The sequence below is a fragment of the Lathamus discolor genome, chromosome 7 (assembly GCF_037157495.1).
Source record: "Lathamus discolor isolate bLatDis1 chromosome 7, bLatDis1.hap1, whole genome shotgun sequence".
NCBI lineage: Eukaryota > Metazoa > Chordata > Aves > Psittaciformes > Psittacidae > Lathamus > Lathamus discolor.
In genome coordinates this window covers 5,628,399-5,643,441 of record NC_088890.1, presented here as the reverse complement: position 1 = coordinate 5,643,441, position 15,043 = coordinate 5,628,399, and the positions used below count along the sequence as shown (strand labels likewise).

At 40.5% G+C, this 15,043-nt stretch overlaps 1 protein-coding gene across 3 annotated transcripts in view; it reads right to left on the bottom strand.

Annotated features, from left to right (window-relative positions):
* SFMBT1 (Scm like with four mbt domains 1) overlaps positions 1-15,043 on the bottom strand; it is an 83,954-nt gene that overhangs the window by 52,638 nt on the left and 16,273 nt on the right. The gene's annotated exons all lie outside the window — the stretch shown is intronic.

The window sequence follows — 15,043 nt, the reverse complement described above, 5'->3', positions numbered from 1 at the left end:
CCCTACATGTGACACTAGCAAGATTATTGCATTATTTAAATAACATCTGAGTTAATTTTCATTGATGCTAATTACAAGCTGGTTCATTAGTATGTCAGTTACTGTGATAAAATTCAGTTACTGAGAAGAAAAGAAAAAGCTACTGGCAGTTTCTGGCCCAAACTGGTTGTATGCATCATGGCTTTATGCTGGCTTAGGGCAACCCACAAGGCTGGGGGTTGCTCAGTGCAATTCATGCTTCCAGCTCTGGAGCACCAGCACTGAAAAAGGACAACTTCTGAAGGGAAGAAAAGGGGAAAAGAGCAGGAGAGGGAATTTGCCTCTCTGAAATCAGCATAAGAAAGAAAACTGGAATAAATGTAATCTTTTTTCAGAGCTGTCCTTTACCTCTCCTAAATTTTGTTTCAGTCTCGCACTCACTTTCAGATGAAGATGAAACGGAGAGTTAAGATTTTCAGTGTGTGAAGAGAAGCGGAAACGCAGAGCTGTGTCACGGTTCCAATTCAAACTACCCCAACACAAACAGAGAGACTCATGTAATTGCTTTGTTAATTTCTACACCTGGATTCAGTGAGGAACCAGTGGACATTGTGCTGACCCTGGGTCTGCACTACAAAAGATCTTCCACTGTACCATGCCTCCACAAAATGGTGAGTAATGACAAAGAGAGCGAAAATCAAAGTGTTAACAGTTAATGTCCAAATAAGTTCTTGCCTCAACATGTGCTACAAAAACCTTTGATGTTGCAAAAAGAGGAGGAACCTGGAAGAAAAGGTCAGGCTTTCCTAAGGAATGACAGCTCCTCAGGGCTCAGCCTCCACATGGAACAAGGAAATGTATCTCAAAAAGATGTTTGCTTTTCAACTATACTCCTTACTTTGAAAGGCTCATAAGGATTCTTTACAACTTGGCTATAGTTCCACGCATAAATAAACAGAATAGGGGTGCATTACTCCCAAAAAGGCAGCTCCACACCCACTCGTTCATCCCTCTTCCACAGTAAATCTTCCACTGGAGCAAATTCAGGCAGTAAAAGCAAATAGGAGACTGTGTCCAGGCTAAAACTCCCCCTTACTTTTAAGATTTATAAGAAACTATTATTCCCTTCATCTTCCTGGTCAGGTACAGCACTCAATTCTAGCAGCAAAGATGAATGAGGTTTCGTAACTTCCATGATTTATAAACCTGTTAGTGTCACATCATCCTAGCTATCACACAGTCTGCACTGATTCTGCAGTCCTTTGGGACAGTAACACCCATTCTGCGTGGTACAGAAGTATGGAGCAAAGGCCCCATTCTGATGGAGCCATAAGAAGTATTTAAGCAGAGACCAGGAACTAGGGAGCTTGGTAACAAAATTTACTCTCTTCATTTACATTAACCTGCAGAACTTCTCAAGCAGGAATTAACTTGCAACAGTAGCACCCGAAGCAGCACAGCACACAAGCTCAGTGACCCTGTTTTTTGCTGAGGAGGGATGTACAGCAGAGGCTTAAACCCGGGTTTGTTCCACAGGTGCTGCGCAGTTCCAGGAGGTTGCACTGAGCAGCACAGTAGGCTGCAGTGTTCTGTAGCACCCACACCCTGTAAACCTTCCCCAGCATCACAGCAAGAGGAGTCACAGGCGGACACCACAGACTTCGTCAGACTGCAACTTTGCCGATCGATGCAATCTGACTTGTGAACTACACAGCTGCTTTTAGTAAGTTTTAAGTAGCTTGAATCATACTTTCAGATTAACTGCACCTTCAGCAATAACCCTTTCCTTCAAGCACCAATTCCAAATAACAATTGGGAAGCCCTGAAACCTTGTTTTGCCCTTCTCATTGTCTGCTCTCAGTGGCAATCCTTTGCTTTCCACCTGCCACAGAGGGAGCTGAGCAACTTCTCACTGCCATCTAGCAGCTGCCTTTGCCCTCTTCCTTCCACCCACTAGCTCTATACGTGCATGATGTGTACTGTGGACTGAAGAGAACACCAGTGCTGTTACAGACAGCTTTATGCACCTCAGCCTCCAGAAAAAAAAAAACAACAATTCACAACCAGAGCAAGGGAAGCCACTCTTCCACAATGTTTATTATTTAATATAATACTGACAGTTAACAAGCTCTATATAGTCAATCATTGTAGTCACACACACAAAGTTGGTCTGTTTTAGCCAAATTATATATAAGGATAAAATTCCATTGTGCACTTTTACTTTCTAATCCAAGCACTTTTGGAACTGAGAGCCATCTGTTTATGGAAAGAGCCTCCTAAAGCTGGTTCTGATGCAAGAACCATGACACCCCGGTTATGTGAAACAAGCACAGCCGCTCAGGGGTTTGCATTCATCAGCTAAGCTGCATCATTCTGCTGCTTAACTTATGTATTTGGTAAGTTGTCCTCGGTAAGATAAAAAAAAAAAAAAACAAGAACCCAACAACAAAGTTCTATCTATTAGGAAAAGATCCATGGGGAACACAATCATTCATACAGCAACAAAACCCTCCAAGTAAGTTCTATATAGATTATGGTTATCTCTGCTTCCCAATGACAGTAGTACTTACAAGCACTCGGAGGGGTTACATCTATCAGCATTCACTAGTACCGGATCAATTGCTCCTGACCAGTTTCCCATTCAGGGTTGAACACAAGATGACCTTACCCATGTTGGTATTTAAAGTACAAGAAACTGTACCCAGCATTCAGGCATGTTATACAAACTAACCCAGCGTTCAGGCATGTTATATAAACTAACTTAACCCGCATAAGTAACGTGGCTTGCACATCATTATGTGTACTTTGTCCCTACTATAGTCTGAGGAAGGAACCCCTCTATTCATTCTTTTTGGCAAGACCAGATGTAGGTTTTCTCAAGTAAGCTACAGCAGCACTCTCCATGTGCATCCTGTATCAGTTAATGGAAGGCCAGCATACGTTGTACTTCATTGTTCTAGTTTGCTGAGAAAGCTGACAGGCAGACTAACAGTTAATAAAATAAGAATCTATTATTGCACTAACACTGAACTTGTATACTTTAGAGAAGACTGAAGCTATTTTACTTGATAACAGCTGTGTTTACACTATAGCACAGTCTGGTACCTCCGAAACTCAAGTGAACTTATATCCGACTGATTCCAAGGGAGAAAAAGCTGTTAAGAGGAGAAACATACTTCAGCTTCGTGTGTTAAATGAGAATCTTTACTTCAGCTGCTTTTAAAGGTATCACGACTGAATTTACCATGGACCAGGAGTACAAACTGAAACCAAAATATACTGAAAACAGCTGTTTCATTCAAACTGTAGAGTCATATGAAAATTCATCGGTGCTCACCAGATGACACTTTCCCCTTCTCCCCAGCAAGGTACACAAATATATTTTAATCAGCATGAGAGCTGGTTTACAGTTTAGACTCTGAGCCACATCCATCAGTCACTGTCAAGGACAGAGCGCCTGTCCTCTAAAGCTTTCTCCAGATGAAAAAAAAATGTCGACTGTCAAGATAATTCAGAATTACTTTTTATTGATTCAGGCTTGCTAGATATCTTCCTTTCTCCTTTTAACACTTGCTGAACAGAATGGGAAATAACACTTTATCTAGAACTAACAAAAGCTTTGGACATCTATTCTGCATGATGCAGTCAGCTGGACCAGATCTCTGAAGCCGATTACTTGGGAAGAGAAAAATTTACTTGCTTTTTACCTGAAAACCACAGTATACATTATGTTGAAGATGCCAGATCCATCACAAAAGGATCACCACAGCAGTAACTCCCAGCTGGAGAGTGCTACCAGCCTTCAAGCATCATCTGTGAGGCTCTTGCTCTGGCTAAGCAGAAAACCCATTCAGTAAAGCCAGGCACTAGCAGGGACACTGTGACCAGTGCTCTGCATCTGTGAAGCCACAGTCAGGCTGCCCCAGCTCCTGCCATGTACAGCACCAGTTGTGCAACCCGAGAAAGTCAACTGCTCTTCAGCCTGGCCATTTTGTTCACTGCTCAGGATACAAGATAAAAGTTGTTTTATGGGTTTTACTTAACATTTCTTCTTGGGCAACTGCTCTTTTATTTTAACTGAGGCTTACTCTATTTGCCTTTGGTTTACGGTGCTACATCTGGATGGGCAGGCTAATACAAACTTTCTCCTGAGTTTAGAGGAACATAGATAGAACGGATCCAAAGAGCAGCAAATCGTTAAGTTCAAAGGTCTCCTATTGCCCAGCATACTAAAAGAGACTACTGCCTCTAGAGAGGAGCAAGACAACAATTGCCTGCCAGCTGCAGCTGGGCTCTGGAGATAGGAGTCTATCTTTTCTGCAGTGTGCTGCTTTCCTAGCACTATTCTCCTCTAAAAGCAAGGCAATGAAACTGCATTGTATCAGACAGTTTGTCTACTTTGTCTTGGCTTCCTTTTTACACAGGAGAAAAGACGAAAATAATACAAATTAGAAAGGGCTGAGAGAAAATACTGCATCTAAATACAGAGAGAGGGATGCAATCCTCCCTCCCAGGTGGGGGACAACATGGTGAAGAAATGAAGAAATTTGGAATTTACTGCTGGCTTTCTTCTCAGGCTGGCTGTTTCCAGGCAGTTCCATTGCCAGCAGATATGTAGGTGAGGTTGATTAGGAAAGCTTTCCTTCCAAGGAGGCAGCTGGAGATTCAAGAATTAGAGCCAAGTGCTGCTCAGGACTTGAGTTAAAATTCAGAGATGCTCTTAAGTTGCCTGAGCTCCCCCCTCCAGTCATGTTCATTATTGTTACTACAAACACAAATAAACTGAGCAAGCGGCGGCAATGCCATGTCTGTTACAAGCAGTGGCAATGCCACATGTCTATTGCCATTAATACCTGAGCAGTGTGCATATGCCCAGCTTCCATGTAAGTGGTCCACAAGGCACAGTATGATGAAGAGCAGTGAGGTGGTTACATCCAGCACTGCCACAGAACTACTCAGTAGACATAAAATCTTCTACATCTTTTTATCCAAATTACTACAAGTGCAATGAGGTCTGGTTTTAGTTGTCACTGAACACAGACAACCTAGATTAACTTAACAATGCAGCACAATACTGGGCATGCCCTTCATTTGCTTAAACCACACACTAGCTGACTGTCTCTGCTCTCAGTACATTTTCTTATAATGCAAAACCCCAAGTTCATTTCTTCATAGCTGCTGCATTTGCAGTCAGTTAAGACAGATCACATCATAAACATCTATTATGAAGAATTCGTAACTACCCAAAAGGCACATAAATGGCAGTGTCTTTTAGAAGCATCCTCTGGATCTTAAATAGATGCCTACGAAAACCAAGAAATAAATCCCGACATCACTATAGCACAGCCTGTAGCATCTTGTTATCAATAAACTGGGGGCAGAGGACACATAAAATTAGTTTCCACAATTTATAGCAGCACTGTCGTTAAAGACAATAAATGCAATAGGAATAAATAAATTAGGAGTTAAGTTAAATGCCATGAGGGCTTATTAATTTATAATATAACTAAATTAATCCACTATCAGTATCTAAAGAACTACTGAAATCAAATGTTCTTGGGGAGTTGTTAAGAGAAAATGAGAAATTTGGTTTACTCTTCACTGCCACTTGACTGTTTCAGCAATATGGGATTCCAGGCTCCCACTCCAGATCTTCTGTTTTAAACAGTAAAGCTGAAAATAACCTCCTCCTTTAACAGCATGTACTTTTTCTTCTCTGATGCACCAAGCTAAAGACTTAATATGGGAGTGCTGTCTGCAGACAGCAAAACAACATCTGGCAGCTTTCCGAGCATCCCATCAGAAGTAACTCTTTGCACCTTGTACAGGCAAACTGCATCTGGTGGCAGAGCTGGGTAATGCCCCAGGTACAACTGGAATCTGCACATCACATTTCTACTTACTAGAGACTCAGACTATTACTGTAAATTGCTGAACAACTGTATCAGATGTCCCAAGAGAGGAGAGGTGCCAACCACTGGTTTGTGTTGTACTTGTACTTCACAACAGCCTTCTCCTCTGAACACAAATAGGAAATGGAGAATTCAGCTCAGGTGTGCGAGGTCACCTGGGACTTCTGTGGTAACACCTGAAGTGATGCTGCTGTAGAACACCACTGTAATTTGCAGTACTAACCCTTTACTAAAAAAGGGTATTCTTGCAAAGAGGCAATCGTAAAGGGCATTTTTAAAAAGGGAAAGCTAAGAGAGATTAAAACCATTTAAAAAGCATCTCCATCCAGTGCAGACTCTTATGACCAAGGCTAATTCACACAGGCCACTTCTGCCACAGGCTGAATAGGACCTTACAAGAGAAGCCCAACAGCATGACATCATCATGATGTAATATCACACAGGAAATTAGGATTTGATAAAAATAGGAGGCACTGCAGAGCTCGGGTTGGTCAAACAATCATATTTCCATGCAGCTTAAAGCATGTGGAGCATGTCAGCACTTCCCAGATATCCCACTGTAGTCATTCATATCACACCGTCCTTATTCAAAATTTCTACCCAATTTTCCTACATGACCTGCAGGGAACACTTACTTCAACAGCAAGTTCTGACTTCCATCTCAGTTATTCAAATGTATTAAGTAATAAACCTTAAAATGTTTTATCAAATTATTAAAACATACTTATCAGCACTTTTGCCTTAGTTATCAGGTTAAACAAGATCTAATATCTAGCTTTTCACCTGCTCAGTGAAATATCTTTCAGCTTTTTGTATCTGTATAATGACATCAGAGGAATAAATTATATAAGTTTAGGAGGAGAACTAGACACCATCACAAGAACAGGAAACCTCATGGTTAGGGAGAATCTGTAACCAAGTAAAGGGAAGATAGAAATTTTGCACAGCATACAAGTCTCTGCACAGTAACAATCAGTCATGGTCAAGTGGCTGAAAAGGCCATCTGAGACATTCATGTTGGGAAAGCTGGATGGCTCAAGGGATTTGCAAGACACTCAAGCTTACCTAGGAACTGTTCCACAGTGTGATCAGTGTGTCCTGCTTGTACACTTGATGCAAGTTAACAATACCCCTGCTGTTGTAGTGGAACTGCACTGTACACAAGGGTGAGATAAGGTGTAAGAGGAAACCTGTTATTAAACCAGTTTTGATAGAGAAATCATCGCATGTGAAGAAGCTCCAGGCTGCCACCGTGATAGCAGGTCCAGCTGGAAGGTTGAAAACCATTGATGTAACATCTGTAGAATGGCTTAATATGAAGTAATGCAGGTACCACAAGGCAGAAACAAGAGCCTGTGTGTGCTCCTTCCATTCTGCATACTGGTCAGAAACCAGGCTTAACTGTCATGAATAAAATTACATGCTGCTTTCTGCTTTAACTACAAGACACAAGTACATTCACTGTAATTACATACACGTACAAGGACTGAAAAGCTGCAACAGCCAGAAACAAGAATTTTTCTTCATTATTTTCTTTTTTTTTTTTTGTCCTCTCAAGGAAAATATTGTTATGGAAAGTCTTCAAGCAACAAAGAGCTGGCAGGTAATGAAAATGAATCATTAAGATTCCGTGCATTATGTGCACATTAAACCATGGCTGCTCCATTCCAGGTCTTCTCACTCTGGCATACCGTTATTTCTGGAACACAATACTCCTCAGCACAACTCTGACAAGCAGAGATACAGCCAGGGTCCTTCATGCTCTTCCTTCCTCCCCTTCCTCTGACCAAGATACAAAATCTTCCACCAGCCACTGCATTCACTGTAACACTCATCTTTTGCCCAAAAGCATCCTGACAGCATGAACAAGCAAACATGAACTAGTTTTCCTCATGTCACTCCACACAATTTTTAAGGAGTTTTTGTATTTGGATGGATACGATATTGTTTCTACTCTAACACAATATTCCATTTCAGCTTTTAAAACCTGATAGGCAACCCACAAATCCCCAGAAGGCCCATTACAGCTCTTCTCTGCTGTAACTCTGAACTAATGTTACTGCAAACTTTGTGTTATTTTCATAACAGGACAAATGGTTTCAGATTTTTATTTCTATAAAGTCTTCAAAGGCTTTGTCATTTTACAAGGGATAGGGGATAAAGAGGTAAACCAGCAAAGGCTTGGTTTTCCAATGTTAAATTTTATCTATCAAGTAAGATTATAGTGCCTGCTTAGAGTGTAACTACACATTAGTAGCGTAGGAAATAATTCAGCCTGTTGGCAGAGATATTTATGACCAAGTCAATTAAGGGAACCATCTCAAACGTACACTTGCAGCCTGCAAACACATTCATGCACGCCTCACTACAGAACAACACTAATGATTAACAAAACAAAACAACTGCTGAAAGCAAGTGTTGGCAGAAGTGTATCCCCAGAATTGTAGTGGCAATAATAATTAGGCTTCAGAGCTAACAACACACTGTCATAAGTGGGAAGATAGAAACATGCACGAAAGGTAAGATGGAGTGTTGGTGCCTTAGGGCTTTTTATAAAAATACCTAACTCGTATAAAAGTGGCAATGGTAAAAATGGCAAATTTCTTCTGTGGGATTAATCTGTTCTGTAGGTCATTCTCTACACTTCTTCAGCACCTACAGCATTTGAAAACTGTTGAGCCTTGTAACATTTTGTACGAGGAAACGTTAGAAACACCTAGAATATGTTTGTACAACTTGATAGTACACTACAGCAACATCCCAAGCTATTATAATGATCCAGAAACATTTCCACCATTGAGCATTACACGAGACCTGCTAAAAACTCAAGGAAAGCTTCTTCTATATTTTATTTTTAGAAGTCTCTACCTTCCCCTTGCTGTGGTTCTCTGCTAATACTCAAATTTCTCCCTAAGATACTTCATGAAATGCATGAAAGTAACTCTTAAAGCCTTCAAGACCCAAATATTTGTACTGCAGTTCCACCATTAGTCAGTCCATCCCAAAAGTTGGTTTAGCCATCACAAAGACCTTCCCCAGACTCCTGCTCCATTCCCCAGGAATACCATCACACTGCCAATAGTTATTTAACCCATCACAGATGAAGTTTCCCAAAGGACCACAGTCACTTAAAGTCAGTTAAAAGCTACTGTGAAACTTCCAACACAAGAGACATGTTTGGGAAGTGCCAGTTTTAAACTGAAGCCTGGGACTTTGACGTGAGCCGCGTGGAAACATGTCCTGAGGGAAGGATCTGAGTCACACACAAGTATTACAATACAAGAAAGATACTATTAATGTGTTTAGGTGCCTCCACTTGTATTTCCTATGAGACCAGGAGAAACCAAGCATGAAACAGGCTTTTCAGTTACTTTTTCAGAAAGGTCTGTGCCTTTTTTATAGATGCAAAATGCAAATGCACCGGCTGCAATCCAATTCCAGAAGCAGGTTCATCTGAGCTGTGTGATTACAAACCTGCTTTCTCCAGCTGAAAGGCAGAGCTGCTTTTAGTTTCTAATTGCATATTTTTTTTAATTATTAGTTTTATCAAAGGAACTAAACTGACAGCACAAGCTATTTTTACAAAAGCAGACAAACAGAGCACCAGGTATACTCGGGAAAAGATTAAACAAAGGAAGAATGGTTTTTGACTACAAAACCCACTACAAAACTTGCACTGCCTTTGGGTTGTTTTTTTTTAACACTCAGTTCACCCAACATAAGCAGCAATTCTTCTATAAACTTGCACACAGTATTTGAGCAGAGAATGAGATATGCACATCAGCTACTACCAGGCACTGGTGCTCCCCATCTCTTTCTTTACAATAATTCAGAGTATTTCCTTCACAGAACTATTTTTTTTTTTTTTACACAAAATTAACTCATAAAATAATGGTTTTAAAAATAATATTTTATCAAGCTCCCAGCCTGAAGTATTAAATAGCTCAAGGAAATTGTAATTCTCTAACTCCAGACTACCGGGAATGAGATGGGGTTTTGAATGATATTAAGAACCTAACAGAAGAGCATTCAAAAGACATTCTGATGCCTCCTGAGTGTGAAGTTCATGTTCAATTCTGATCTCTATAGCCACCTTCATTTTTCTTTTGCCAGCTCTCTCCCACCTTTCCTTCCCCACAGCTTCTTCCTCTCCACCAAACCAGACATCACCCATGTTTGTGAAATCAAACCAGCTGCAGTTCCTGAAGGAACAAGGTCTGAAAGAGGGACAGCCTGTCAACTTCAATTATTCACGTACACCTACAGGTGCTCATTTCTGACACAGATCTACGGGGAGCAGGTCAGTGTGTGTACATACAACTTCACCCCGATAGCTGGAATCAGAGTATTTTTATCTTAAAAGCCAGCCCTGATAGTGAACTGCTGCTAGCTCCAGCCAGGGAATGCTGCACCACCAAGGAGATGAGTGCTCCAACCCAAGTCCTGCCATTAGCAGAGAAGCAGTGACAAAGAGCAGACCTGATTTACTACAACACAGCATTAGCATTTATTGATGAACTCTTCAGAGATTTTTCAAGTTCCCAGATGTGGACCTCAGGCCATATATCCTATCAAAGTTTTAGGTAGCAACATTGGTCACTTCAATGGCATCTGACTAAAACACTTTGAGAATCAGGGTCCAAGCTACAAAATTCTGGGAAGCAACCCTGAGTGTAGAAGTAACAGGAGAGAACAAGCCGCCCCGGTGCTGCCATTGGTTTCTCCTGCTGTCTGAAGCACTCATTCTCTGTCTGACAGGACAGCTGCTGTCAGCGTGAGAAATAAAAACAAAAGCAGCACTTTATTTTCTGCCTTTGTTTTGGTTTTCTTTTTTTAAAGACAGCTGAGCAAGCTGTAAAGGAAAACTCTCCACCAAGCTGCCCACAAGTACAAGGCTTGCGTGAAATCACGCTGCCAGTTACACCAACAGACGTCATCCTTCTCGCATCCTCTCAAAGAGTGTTTCCCCTAGGAAACTAAATCAATAATCTTAAGCAACAACAACCACACACACAAAGCAGACTGCTGTAAGTGTAACATGAAAAAGCACTGTTCATGTTGGTTTTAGGATTATGTGTTTTAATTACACCCCTTCACCCTCCTTCTTGCTTTGTAATTGAATTTTCTTTTATCTTCAGAAGGCTAACTTTATTCATAAGAGGCTGTGGATGGCAGAGTTCAGTCCTTTCACTGCAGAGTCCTGAGGTCTCCCACTGCTTTCCAAGACTTCATTTGCATTTTGTTTTAAAAGGCTTCCAGCTCAGATGAGCAAATATGTTTTTAATGGAAATAAATGCATATCTAAAGGAGGGACATTATAATGATAACAAAAAAATTGTTTCCCTTTGTACCTGAAGTGATCCCAGAAATCCATCACAAGGGCTTAGAAAAATCCTATTCAGCCAGCAGATATTTACAGGACACACTTATTTACAGTCTATTTGAAATTACAGATTTGGGTATCATAACATGTTCTTCATTCTACCTGTGGGATCCAGCATATCTCACAAAGACAAGCTGGTTTCAGTATGCTGCCATTGTGCCACTAATACACTCTCCTGAGTGTCTGATGCCCTGACACTTAACTTTTCTTATGTGAAAAGAAAATCCTTTTCCTACTATCATTACTTACAGTGCAGAACTTGGCCGCTATTTCAGTTCCACTGCCAGCACATCTCTTAACATTATGTCCAAGCAACAATAATAAGAGGCTAAAAGCACAGAAATACAGTTACTTCTCACCTTACAGACTGCATTACTTAATACACTGCAGGTGTTGAAGTGGCACTGGAGCCTTTCCTGTGAAGCATGTAAGTTTTATAAGAGGCTGAGAAAACAGCAAGGCTTTAAATGGGCCATTTTAAAGTCCTGAAAACTGAGAAAAACATACACACTGGGCTGGGTATAAAGCCAGTACAGGTCTTGCTGAATTTACTAATTCTGTGAGACTTCATGCATCAACATAAATAATCTTCAAAAGTCCCCACATTTGATCCTGGAGTCTCTTCAACCAACCATGACCTTCAAACCTTCTGACAGGGAGCCAAACAGCCCCTATTTTCACTGTAGCTCGTGAACTGTTTCTGTATTACCCAGGGAAATGCTGTCTGACCTTGCTAAAGCTCCATCTGAGTCATTACTAAGACTCTACCACTCTTTGCATGTATAAACAGCGATGACAAAACACAGACAAAACCCCATATCTTTTCCTTCTAAATGGAATTACAGTATTATGAGTTGTGCTAAATCATGGGACTCTCTCTCCAGGCAACACCACAAAAATATGGCCTTGCCTTGTTACTGCTCATTAACTGACATGCTTCCTTCCCAGTCCCCCTCTAAAAAGTACTGAAAGCTTAAAAAAGAATAATAAAAATAAAGAAAAGAAGACAACAGCGTTTAACAATACAAATCTCAAATCACAAGAACATTAACAGGCCTAAAGGCCTAAGAACAGCGACAGCAAAGGGTTTTAGTGAAGAACTCACAGTAAGTGAAGATGTTCTTATTACCCCAGCATCAGGAGTGGTAAAATTACAGGAAAATCTGTTCTCATTTTGACATTTTTTTTGCACTTCTGTTCATACAAAGAGAAAATCAAGACTTGAGCCTAGGGGCTCAAAGACAGAGTGCAACTGAAAAAGATTCTGCTATTTTTAGGAGTGCTGTTTCCAAGCTTGATCCTGACAACACTGGAATATTTACACTGTCACAAAATGTATTTTCAAATTTATACTTCATTTTTATTGAATTATTTTTGCAGCCCCATCCCTGCAAAGTTCAGTGCATATTTTTTCAGGCATGGCACATGCAACCTTATTTCTGTTCTTAACATATCAATACGAGAGATAATACTCTTCTATTTAAGTTCCACCTCAACTTTTGAATCAATAGTTGAGATCAGAAATTCTTAACCAGAAATTTTAAAATCAGAATTTTAACTTTACAGCAGAATGCAATAAAAACAGTGCTTCAAAAAAACTGAAGGATACCCTTGTCCTGAAAACACTGCCTTAAAAAGTTCTTCTATGAAGTCTCCTGGATTTTCTTCCCTTGGTCAGTATTTTGCATCTAACTGTAGGCCCACGGAAGCTCTTAACAGCTAAACTCACCTGTATGTATTATAATCATGTGCTTCCGCTGTGAGATTCAATTTAAAATATCCTCTTGATTAAATGGAAAACCATTTGCCTGGTTGTGTTTAAGAGACATCTCTGCTGACAGCCCAGGTCTGTTTTGATTTGCTCCCTACAGATACAAAGTTGCTAGCAAAACATTCCGCGGGAAGTGCAGCATCCGATGTAATTTATACTAGCTCACACTTAAGTGCTGCCCTCAGCTGCAACCAGAATTGCACAGACAAGCATTGCCCTGATCACTTCTAGGAGTAACAAGAATGTTAAAAAATGGATCCCTATGCAAAACAAGTGCATAAATTGAGTGAAGAACTGGCCTAGAAAAAAAGACTCCTTAAAAGCTTTCCAAAGCTGAGGTCAACACCTCTGCAGTATCTTAACACTTGTAAGGTACTTTGTTAGCCCTTATGGTTACAGAAATGGTCTTCTAAACACACAAGATTAAAAGCTTGTTCTTCTGTACCAGGGTTAGGCACACCCAGAAGTAAATAGCCACAAAATGAACAAAAACTGCTGAGGTACAGAGAAATAATGAATGGATTTTTCAAAAGGGCTGACAGAAAAACACTCATTAGCAGCAAAATGAAATCACTTCTCCGGCTTCTTGATGCAACAATCTCCATCATATTTACTGCCTTATACAGCAGTAATTCACACGAATACAAATCCACCCTGGACTGTGGTATATTACCACATAATATGGACTAAATGCAATATCCACGTTCTCCTGCACACATCACACAGGTGTCAGATACAGGAACTCCACAAGGCACTGCACAGGGAGACTGATCTGCTCTCTTCTATCTAGACTAGGGATGTTTCATTTGTCGTTTTGCAAACTGGAGTAATGGGTGATCTATTCCCAACACAGCATGCAGGCTTGGTGGCTGTGTGGAAGCCAGCAATGCATAGCTGAATTAACAGCATTTTACAAACTTCGCCACCTGGGAAGTTCAGAATAAGGTTATTTATATGTTAAAAATACTAAGTTCCATACCATGTGCTGCACAGCAGATCCCGTCAAAGGTAACTTCACCTAATGATGCTTCATCATTTAATGAAATTAAGTCATCAAATAACACAAATTAAGAGTTTTACTGAGGATATGATAAAACCTGGGCATTAACGGCAAAACCAAGTTTAATGGTCACCTCAGCCAGCAGGGTGGTCAAAAACTAACAAGAACACATAAGAAGTGGTATCGGCATCAGGTTTATACATCCTCCATCATCACAATGAAAACTTCCTTAAATTAAAAAGGAATTGTGCATTGTAAGTGCTAAGAAATGCCAGTTTGAGAGTCTTTTGCATATGGAAATACTTTTTCATTATTAATGTTGCTCTAAGGATGCAATTTAGTTTTATCTAATTTAATTCCTTCTACCTCTGCCCTGCAAAATACCTGCATGAATGTCCAAAGCCAACAATAACAGCAGCTGTGGCCACATAAACCCCGAGGCCAGCCCCTCATGCACATCTCCTCAGAGCACCCAGCACTCTGGCTCCCCTGCCCTCTGCCTGGGAGCTCAGCACAGAAATGCCTACCTGAAACAGGAAGATGAAAATCCACCAGGTTTCAACTGTGGGAAGCTCTGAGCATCATTAATTCCCAATCAGTGCCTTCAACACAAGTTAAGGAAAGCAAACATCTTGCAAGCCTGATGTCAACAGACACGGTACCAATTTCCACGATCTAGTATTGTCCAGAGAGACTCAAATCATTCTGGAGCATTTTCTGGAAGATCATCTTGTATTTTAGAAGCTGAATATGAAGACAGGAAGTAATCACTGAAATAAAAAGTAACTTTTTACACTACAAGGAGGACTACTGAGTCTGTACTGAGTCCTGCCTTTCAAGAGAAGCACACAAACACGGAATAAGTGTGAAGTTCTGAGAGATGAAAAATAAATGATGTTTGCCAAGAACTGCAGAAGGATAATAGAAGATGAAATTAAAGGGAGTATACTAAGACAGAGAAAGAAATAACCCCACCCATACAAAGAGGTCTAAATTAG